Below are 7,825 nucleotides of genomic sequence, written 5' to 3' on the forward strand. Positions count from 1 at the left end.
AGCGTGTCTGTTTGGGGCTTTCTGAATGTTCGAACATAATGTTGGTCACTACAGAGACGACAACTTCGAAAAAGTTTTGGGGCATATCACGAGTCGTGAAGAAGACATCATGGACCATTCTCAGCTGTTTTTGTTGCTGTCACGTGACCCAGGAACTATGCAGGACGTTTGGAGCCAGATCGGTTTGCAACGTGACATGACAGGTCAACGAAACTTTATTTTTACGATGTTTCCGTTACCATTTTGAAAGACATACGTTAACTGAGTACATCTTTCATTAGGGTCTATCCTATCAACTACATACGGTATTTTATCATTTTTTATGCCATCGTTATCATTTCCTACTCTGACCAGTGGCTATGGCAAGTGATCTGTGGGGTACCGTATGTGTTTTATTTAATCCTAACTTTCCCTTTATGATCAGCAGCAGCTATTTCATGAATGCTCCCTCTCTTGCACGAAATCCATTCTGTTAGTTTGGCTGTGGGCTAAGGCGAATGTTGTGCTATATCCGAGCTTGGAATCGGAGGGCTGTTCGGTTGGAAAGCACAGGACAACGGCAGGAAAGGGGGGGGGGGGGGGGAGAGAACAACAACAGAGAAATGGTGGCAAAGGATGAGAGCGTATGTACAACGCTCTTTTCCGTCGAATTCGTGGGCGAGTGTCTCCAGTGGTCGTTCGCAGTAGAACCTTTCGGTTTATTTCTAGAAAATCTGTCAGCTTATTTATTTATTTTTATTTAGCGTATGGCTCATAACATCACAGTAAAAATTACAGAAACAACACGATTTGAGAAAAATCACATATGTATAAACAGAGCAATAAATAACAGTTTGTATATAAGAACACCGCCAATTGTAAATTTACACTCACAGAAGAGCAATCACAAACAGACGTCCAGCTTAGATAATAAATAGTCGATTGCCTCTTGGGTCGCCATTAGGAAATCCCGTGGGTCACCCTCGTATGCCCTTAGTGGGCATTCCTGAACGATGTGTTTGACCGTCTGTCTCTCAGCGCCACAGTCGCAAGCGGCCGAAGGAAGTTTACCCCATCTGTGTAAGGAGTCGGCGCATCTCCCACAGTTGGTTCTGATGCGATTAAGAGTTGACCAAACTTTGCGAGGGCAATCAAATCCTTTTGGTTTACTAAAGATGCATGGCATACTGTGGCAGTTTACTGCTGTTCTGCTCTCCCATTCCTCTTTCCATCGGTCATTTATTTTAAAGTTGGTTTGATGCAGAGCCTGTGCGGTCTGTAGTGAAGGATGCCTAGACCGGAGTCGGTTTCCTTGGATGTCTTGAGTATCTTCATGGATTTTTAATTGAGGGTTGGTCATGATTTTTTGAAATTCTCTAACCAGAGCGTGTTCACGGCGCAGGTTAGGAGGGGCTATGTTACTGAGAACGGGCAGCCGCACTGTAGGAGTTGGCCTGATTGTGACTGATATAATACGCATTGTTGCATTAAGTTGGCTATCTACCATGTGTGTGTGTTTGCTGTTGAGCCACACTGGGGCACAGTATTCTGCCACTGGATACACCAAGCCAAGTGCGGATGTTCTTAAGGTAGATGCTGTGGAGCCCCAAGTGGTGCCACAGAGCTTCTGCAATATGTTGTTGCGTGTTTTAAGTTTCGCTGCAGTTTTCGTCAGGTGTTCTTTGAATGTTAGTGTCCTATCTAGGGTAACCCCAAGGTACTTTGGGTGTTTGTTGTGATTTAGTAATTTCCCGTCTAGATAGACTTTAAGTTCTGTTGGCCATTTTGTTGTTCAAATGGAAGGCAGATACTTCCGTCTTTGTAGCACTAGGTTGTAGCCTCCATTTTCTAAAGTACTCGCTGAGAATCCCTAGGTCACTCGTAAGGATATCTTCGGCAGTTTCTATATTTCTGTGGGCTGTTGCTAGAGCCCAGTCGTCAGCATAACCAAATTTGCGCGATCTGGTTGCAGGCATGTCAGCGATGTAAAGGCTGAAAAGAAGGGGCGCAAGGACAGAGCCTTGTGGGAGTCCATTATTGAGTTTCATCTGTTTACTTCTCTCATTCCCCATTATTACTTGGAAGGTTCTATTTGACAACATATCATCAATGAGGTTGGTTATCTTCTTGCAGGGGACGGCACAGATTAATTTGTACATGAGCCCCTGTTTCCAAACTATATCATAGGCTGCTGTTAGGTCTATGAATGCTACAGCTACTTTATGTTTCTTCTGGAACCCCGCCTCTATATATGTTGTCAGTGATAGGACTTGATCTGTACAGCAGCGATATGGATGGAATCCTGCTTGTTCGATAGAGATTTTTTTGAGTATAGTCTGGCCTATTCTGTTGATGAGCAGTCTTTCTAGTAATTTATAGACCATACTGAGAAGGGCAATGGGGCGGTAACACTCTGGTCTATCGCCTGGTTTACCAGGTTTCAGGACTGCGATGATCTTTGCTCGTTTAAGTGAGGGAGGAATGTTACCCACTTGGAGAATGTCCGTAAAGAACTTAGCCAACCATTGTTTTGTGTAGGCTCCGACATGTATGAGGAACTTACGGTGGATACCATCGAAACCCGGCGCTTTGCCTATGCGGGATGCAACCTTGTTGGGAGATATTTCGTCCTTTCTATGTTCAGGTGGATTTGCGCCTCCAAGTTTACGCAGTAGGGACCAGGCTTGTCGGCTTGAGTTTGAAAAGTCTAGCTTTTCAACAGTATTCTCCCATTTTTGCCGTCTAATAAAGTCGATGTTATGTAATAGTTCATCCGCTATTTCCCGGTCCCCATTCTTGAGGAACTCCGCGTACAGGTCATCGCATATCCCTGTCCAACCGGGAATGTATTTTTTGCGGTACCCTCTTGGGATCGCTGTTTTCGCAGAGCTAATGACCGCTCCCACAAACCTCTCATAGCTCTTGCTGGTTGGAGGGATCCAGCTCAAGGTATAATCAAGTTGTACAGAGAATTTTGTCCAGTCAGCTTTTGTAAAATTCCACCTTGGTCGAGGGTAAGACCTTATTATCGGGATGGATACACCGATATTAATAAGCACAGGGCGGTGCTGGCTATGAGGGAAGTCCGTCAGGACCCTTCTAGAGGCTGTCAGTGGTTTATCGTTTGTATCCCTCGAAACAAAGCACAGATCCGGGCTATAGTCGCAGTTCCATGCGGCTGATCTGAATGTCCCTCGGTCCTTGGCATCAAAGACCAGATATGTATTTTGTTCCTCGGACCAATCGACCAGCATGTCTCCATTGCTATCATTCGTACTATATTTCCACATTTCGTGGTGACTATTATAATCCCCAACGTATACGCTTCGGTGTGGGTGGATCTTTATCACTTCATCTGGCCATGTAGTAGCAGGAGGTTTATAGATGTTAGTTACTGTAACTTCTCCTATTTTGATGACAACTTCATGGATATCATTTGCAGTGGAGGCTTCAACTGGAAAGGCATCCTCTATGTCCCCACGCACATATGTCGCAACGCCATAGTGTCTGTCATACGTGGCTCCAAGAAGATCATATCCCAGAATCCATCCTCTAGCTTCAAGTTGGACTCTATTTTCAGCATGAGTTTCCTGTATGGCTACCAGGTCAATGTCGTTATCGTGTAAAATTCTCTGCAATACTTGACATTTTGCTCTGCTTATGCCCTCAATGTTGAAATGGCAGATTCGGATGCATGGTCCGAGATCCTTTGTCAGTCAAGCTAAGACTGACGAACAAGCGATGTGAAGGGCGCACTTTTTGACGCGAATCGACTGAGCCGTTGTGTTGCGCCAGAAAGCTAGGCTCATAATTACCCGAAATGTGCGTCAAAAAAGTGGGTCCTCTCGGGGCGTGTTGTGGAGCGAACGGTGGTCAGTTGAAAAGGGCACGGGCGACTCCTAGTTAGGTCGCGATCAGAGGTTATTCGTAGTCATATCTATGTACCTAAATCTTTCTGAATTGCAGAAATCTCTTCTATGTGTCCCGTAAGCTAAATTCTTTACATTGCCATGTTTTAGATTTACTAGTATGTTCATTCTCTTGCTTCAACAACTAATATCCATTTTTCTCTCGCTCTGACTTTTTGAATTGTGCAGACCGGTTAACGGAATTGTAAGTTTTCCAGCCCTGCGAATCTCTGTGAATCAGTAATAGCATTTTCTCTCTGGTTCCTTGTTCTCATCAGTGCTCATCTCTGTTGCAGCACGTTGGATCACGCACAAGCTTATAAAATACTTTCCCTTGTCCCCTTAGGGACACCACCATGCTGATCATTTTGTCTACGTTATTCAGGCAGTAGATTAAGAGACATATGAGGTACACCTAACGTTGTGTTCGTGTCCATAACAGCATACCGTGCTGCTCGTTTTCGGTGACCTAGAAATTGTATTATTTATTTTCACGGCATTGTACCTACGGGGTACGACACCATCATGAGCAGATGTGTTAAAGAAACAATAAGAATCAGTGATTAAGGGCATTACTGTGATATTTTTGCCTACGTTCAGCCAGAAATACAATTTAAGGTCACTAGTTTACTATCAGACCACTCCATGCTGCCGGCCGCTGGTGGCCGAACGGTTCTAGGCGCTTCAGTCCGAATCCGAGCGACTGCTACGGTCGCAGGTTCGAATCCTGCCTCGGGCATGGATGTGTGTGATGTCCTTAGTTAGGTTTAAGTAGTTCTAAGTTCTAGGGGACTGATGACCACAGATGTTGTCCCATAGTGCTCAGAGCCATTAGCCAGCACTAAGGGACTTAACTTCTGAGGTCATCAGTCCCCTAGAACTTAGAACTACTTAAACCTAACTGACCTAAGGACATCACACACATCCATGCCCGAGGCAGGATTCGAACCTGTGACGGTAGCAGTCGCGCGGTTCCGGACTGAAGCGCCTAGAACCGCTCGGCCAACGTGTCCGGCACTTGAGTGAATACATTTGTATAGCGACGGAGCAAGGAGATTGCACTAGTTGTTTGTTTCTTGATACAGAAAAACCTTTCCACTGCTTCAGTGTGATGGTTTGATATTTAGATCCTACAGGTCCTCTATGACATGTGCTCAAGACTTGATAGACACGTTCCTGAGGGAGAGGAGATTGTTGCCAGGAACGGCAATCACTGGAGTAGCAGTAAACCGGTAAAGCAGAGCTCCACAGGATCCTGTTCTGAGAGCCGTGCTGTACTCTGTCTATACTAACGATACACTCAAACCGACGGGAGGGAAAATCGATGTGCACATCGATGACGCTGCGTATTCAAGCGCTACAGTAGACAAACTACAGTGTTAGACACTCCATGAGACACGGCGACGTAATTGTGCACAGTCTGGAGGGTTAAAATCAATCTTAACAAGAGCCGACCAAATCTGTTCACCACAAGGTCAAGCTCCCCAACCACCAAGTCAGTACTGGTGGCACGACCGTAACTTGGGCTTACTCAGTGGAATGCCTTGTACAGATAAGGGACTGACTTGGGGATCGTAGATACTGGTTGCGGTCAATAAGGATTGTGCCCTCATTTACCAATTATACCCGATCTTCAGCAATGACGGACTGCTGTATGACACTGGCGTCTTCTGTGATTCGTATGTGGGGTCAATGACCGACGACGCTCAGCTGAAACGACTGGAAATCCTTCGAAACAAAGATTTTGGGCTTATAACAAATGCTGCCCGCTATTCTCTCAGCGTCCACTGTAGGCAAAACTTCAGATAACATTTGTCTAGCACATTATCCAGAGAAAAATCCATTAAATTTTACATCAAAACAAATTCTTCGTTAATCCGTTTGTGTGCGTGGCCATCTTCCGCAGCAGCTGTGAAAATCTGTTAGTATAGGTTGTCCGTCTTGAGCTAACTGCATTCTAATTAAAAAGAATTCCACCAGACGCTTTTCGCTTTTATTTATAAAGCATCTACCGTGGTTATTCTGTAAATTGGATACATACGTTTGTATATCTTTGTTTTAGGTTAAAAACGGCGTTTCCTTTATACAGTTGGTCTGCAAGTTACTTACGGTGTTTCTTTACATATTCTGCTCCTTCCCTCCTTATTAGCAACGGTTGTTGTCTAAAGGCTTCATTTCACATTTGCACTTGGCAGTTTTTGGCATTCTTCAGTAATACCTGTGCTGCATTATTTACACTTCATTTTCTTAAACTGTTTCGCATTCCGCACTGCAACACTGTTTATGTCTGTTCGCTAGTTTTCTTTGACGTTGTGAGTGTTGCCAACCTGTGAAACTATTTGTGTGTGTGTGTGTGTGTGTGTGTGTTATGTAGGTAGAGACGTGAGAGGAGTGAGAGGATTGGGGATGGGTTGTCATTTTATTTTACTGTTTTTTTCGCGGGTGGGGGGGGGAGGAGGGAAGGGGGAAGGCGAGGATAGGGCTGGTAAATGGAAGCGGTAAATGGGGCCTGTGGTTTTGTGTGTACATTTAGTGTTATATTAAGTGTCCAATCAGTTTAAAGAGTGTGTGGTTTGCCAAGTTGGTCGTTAATCATTTTGCTGGGGTTGGAAGCTCCTGGTGAATTTTATTTCACGCATTAGCGAATTAAAGTTGGGCTTTCAAACTTTGCCCTGCAAAATACATGTATTTCTTCGTATGTTTTACTCCAACGTTTGCTACACCGATGTGTCATGTTCTCTGTGTCTCGATTCCTTTCCATAAAATATCATACAATTTTCGTGACTGTTTTTCGGTTCTTGGGCTAAAACTATAAGAATTACGTTTTATTTATTTAGTTTAGATTCCTCGCCTGAGACTGCATTATTTGTGGAAATGAATCTCTACAGGTCGGCTTGTTTTTAAGCCTTTTTTTGCTTGACAGCATGTCATCAGCAAAGCAAAAGTAAAGAATTTGCTTATTTTTGAAAATAGCACACACTCCGTCGTCAGGCCACGAGTGGCCTGCCGGGACCAACCGACCGCCGTGTCATCCTCAATTGAGGATGCGGATAGGAGGGGTGTGGGGTCAGCACACCGCTCTCCCAGTCGTTGTGATGGTATTCTTGACCGAAGCCGTTACTATTCGGTCGAGTAGCTCCTCAATTGGCATTACTAGGCTGAGTGCACCCCGAAAAATGGCAACAATTCATGGCGGCCAGGATGGTCACCCATCCAAGTGCCGACCACGCCCGACAGCGCTTAACTTCGGTGATCTCACGGGAACCGGTGTATCCACTGCGGCAAGGCCGTTGCCTTATTTTTGAAAATAGTGGAAAATAAGATTTAGAGTTGAGACGGAAGCCGTTATGAAGACTAAATTTCCTAGACTTACTACACACAGAATCAACAGCAAACAATTTTTGAAAATACTGGAAAATTACAGGCACAAGTATAATCATTCACAACCAGTCCAATCAGCCACTGAAACCCATTCATGTTTGAGATAATCCTACACAAAAATGATCAGAATTCCACTGGACATACCTATACACAGGAACTAAACGCATTGCACCAACTAATCAGAGAGAATGGGTACAATGTATAAATAACAAATAGCCTGAACAAAAATAGAAAAGGCAAATTAAGAAAGAACAAAGAAAGGATAAATTACTAACTGCTTCAAAGAGCAAGGAACGCCAACACATGACAAATACAGGGAATCAAGAACATTGTACAATGAATACAGGATGGCACTTACTACAAGAATGAAAATGTCCATACGGTGGGGAAAGTTCTGAAGAAGGGACTGTTGATTTCCGCACAAACAACACAGTAAGGAAAAACGTAAACACTGAGAACACCTCCACAGACAGATTTTCCAAAGTTGGGATCTGTCGGTTAACTTGTAGTTCGTGTCAATCAGTCTGCATAAGCCAAACAAGTAGAAATTTTGAAAC

The 7,825-nt window shown here is 44.2% G+C and overlaps 1 pseudogene; it reads right to left on the bottom strand.

Annotated features, from left to right (window-relative positions):
* Positions 1 to 7,064: 7,064 nt before the first annotated feature.
* Positions 7,065 to 7,182, bottom strand: LOC126204762 (5S ribosomal RNA; annotated as a pseudogene).
* Positions 7,183 to 7,825: the final 643 nt, after the last annotated feature.

Source organism: Schistocerca nitens, chromosome 9, assembly GCF_023898315.1.
Source record: "Schistocerca nitens isolate TAMUIC-IGC-003100 chromosome 9, iqSchNite1.1, whole genome shotgun sequence".
NCBI lineage: Eukaryota > Metazoa > Arthropoda > Insecta > Orthoptera > Acrididae > Schistocerca > Schistocerca nitens.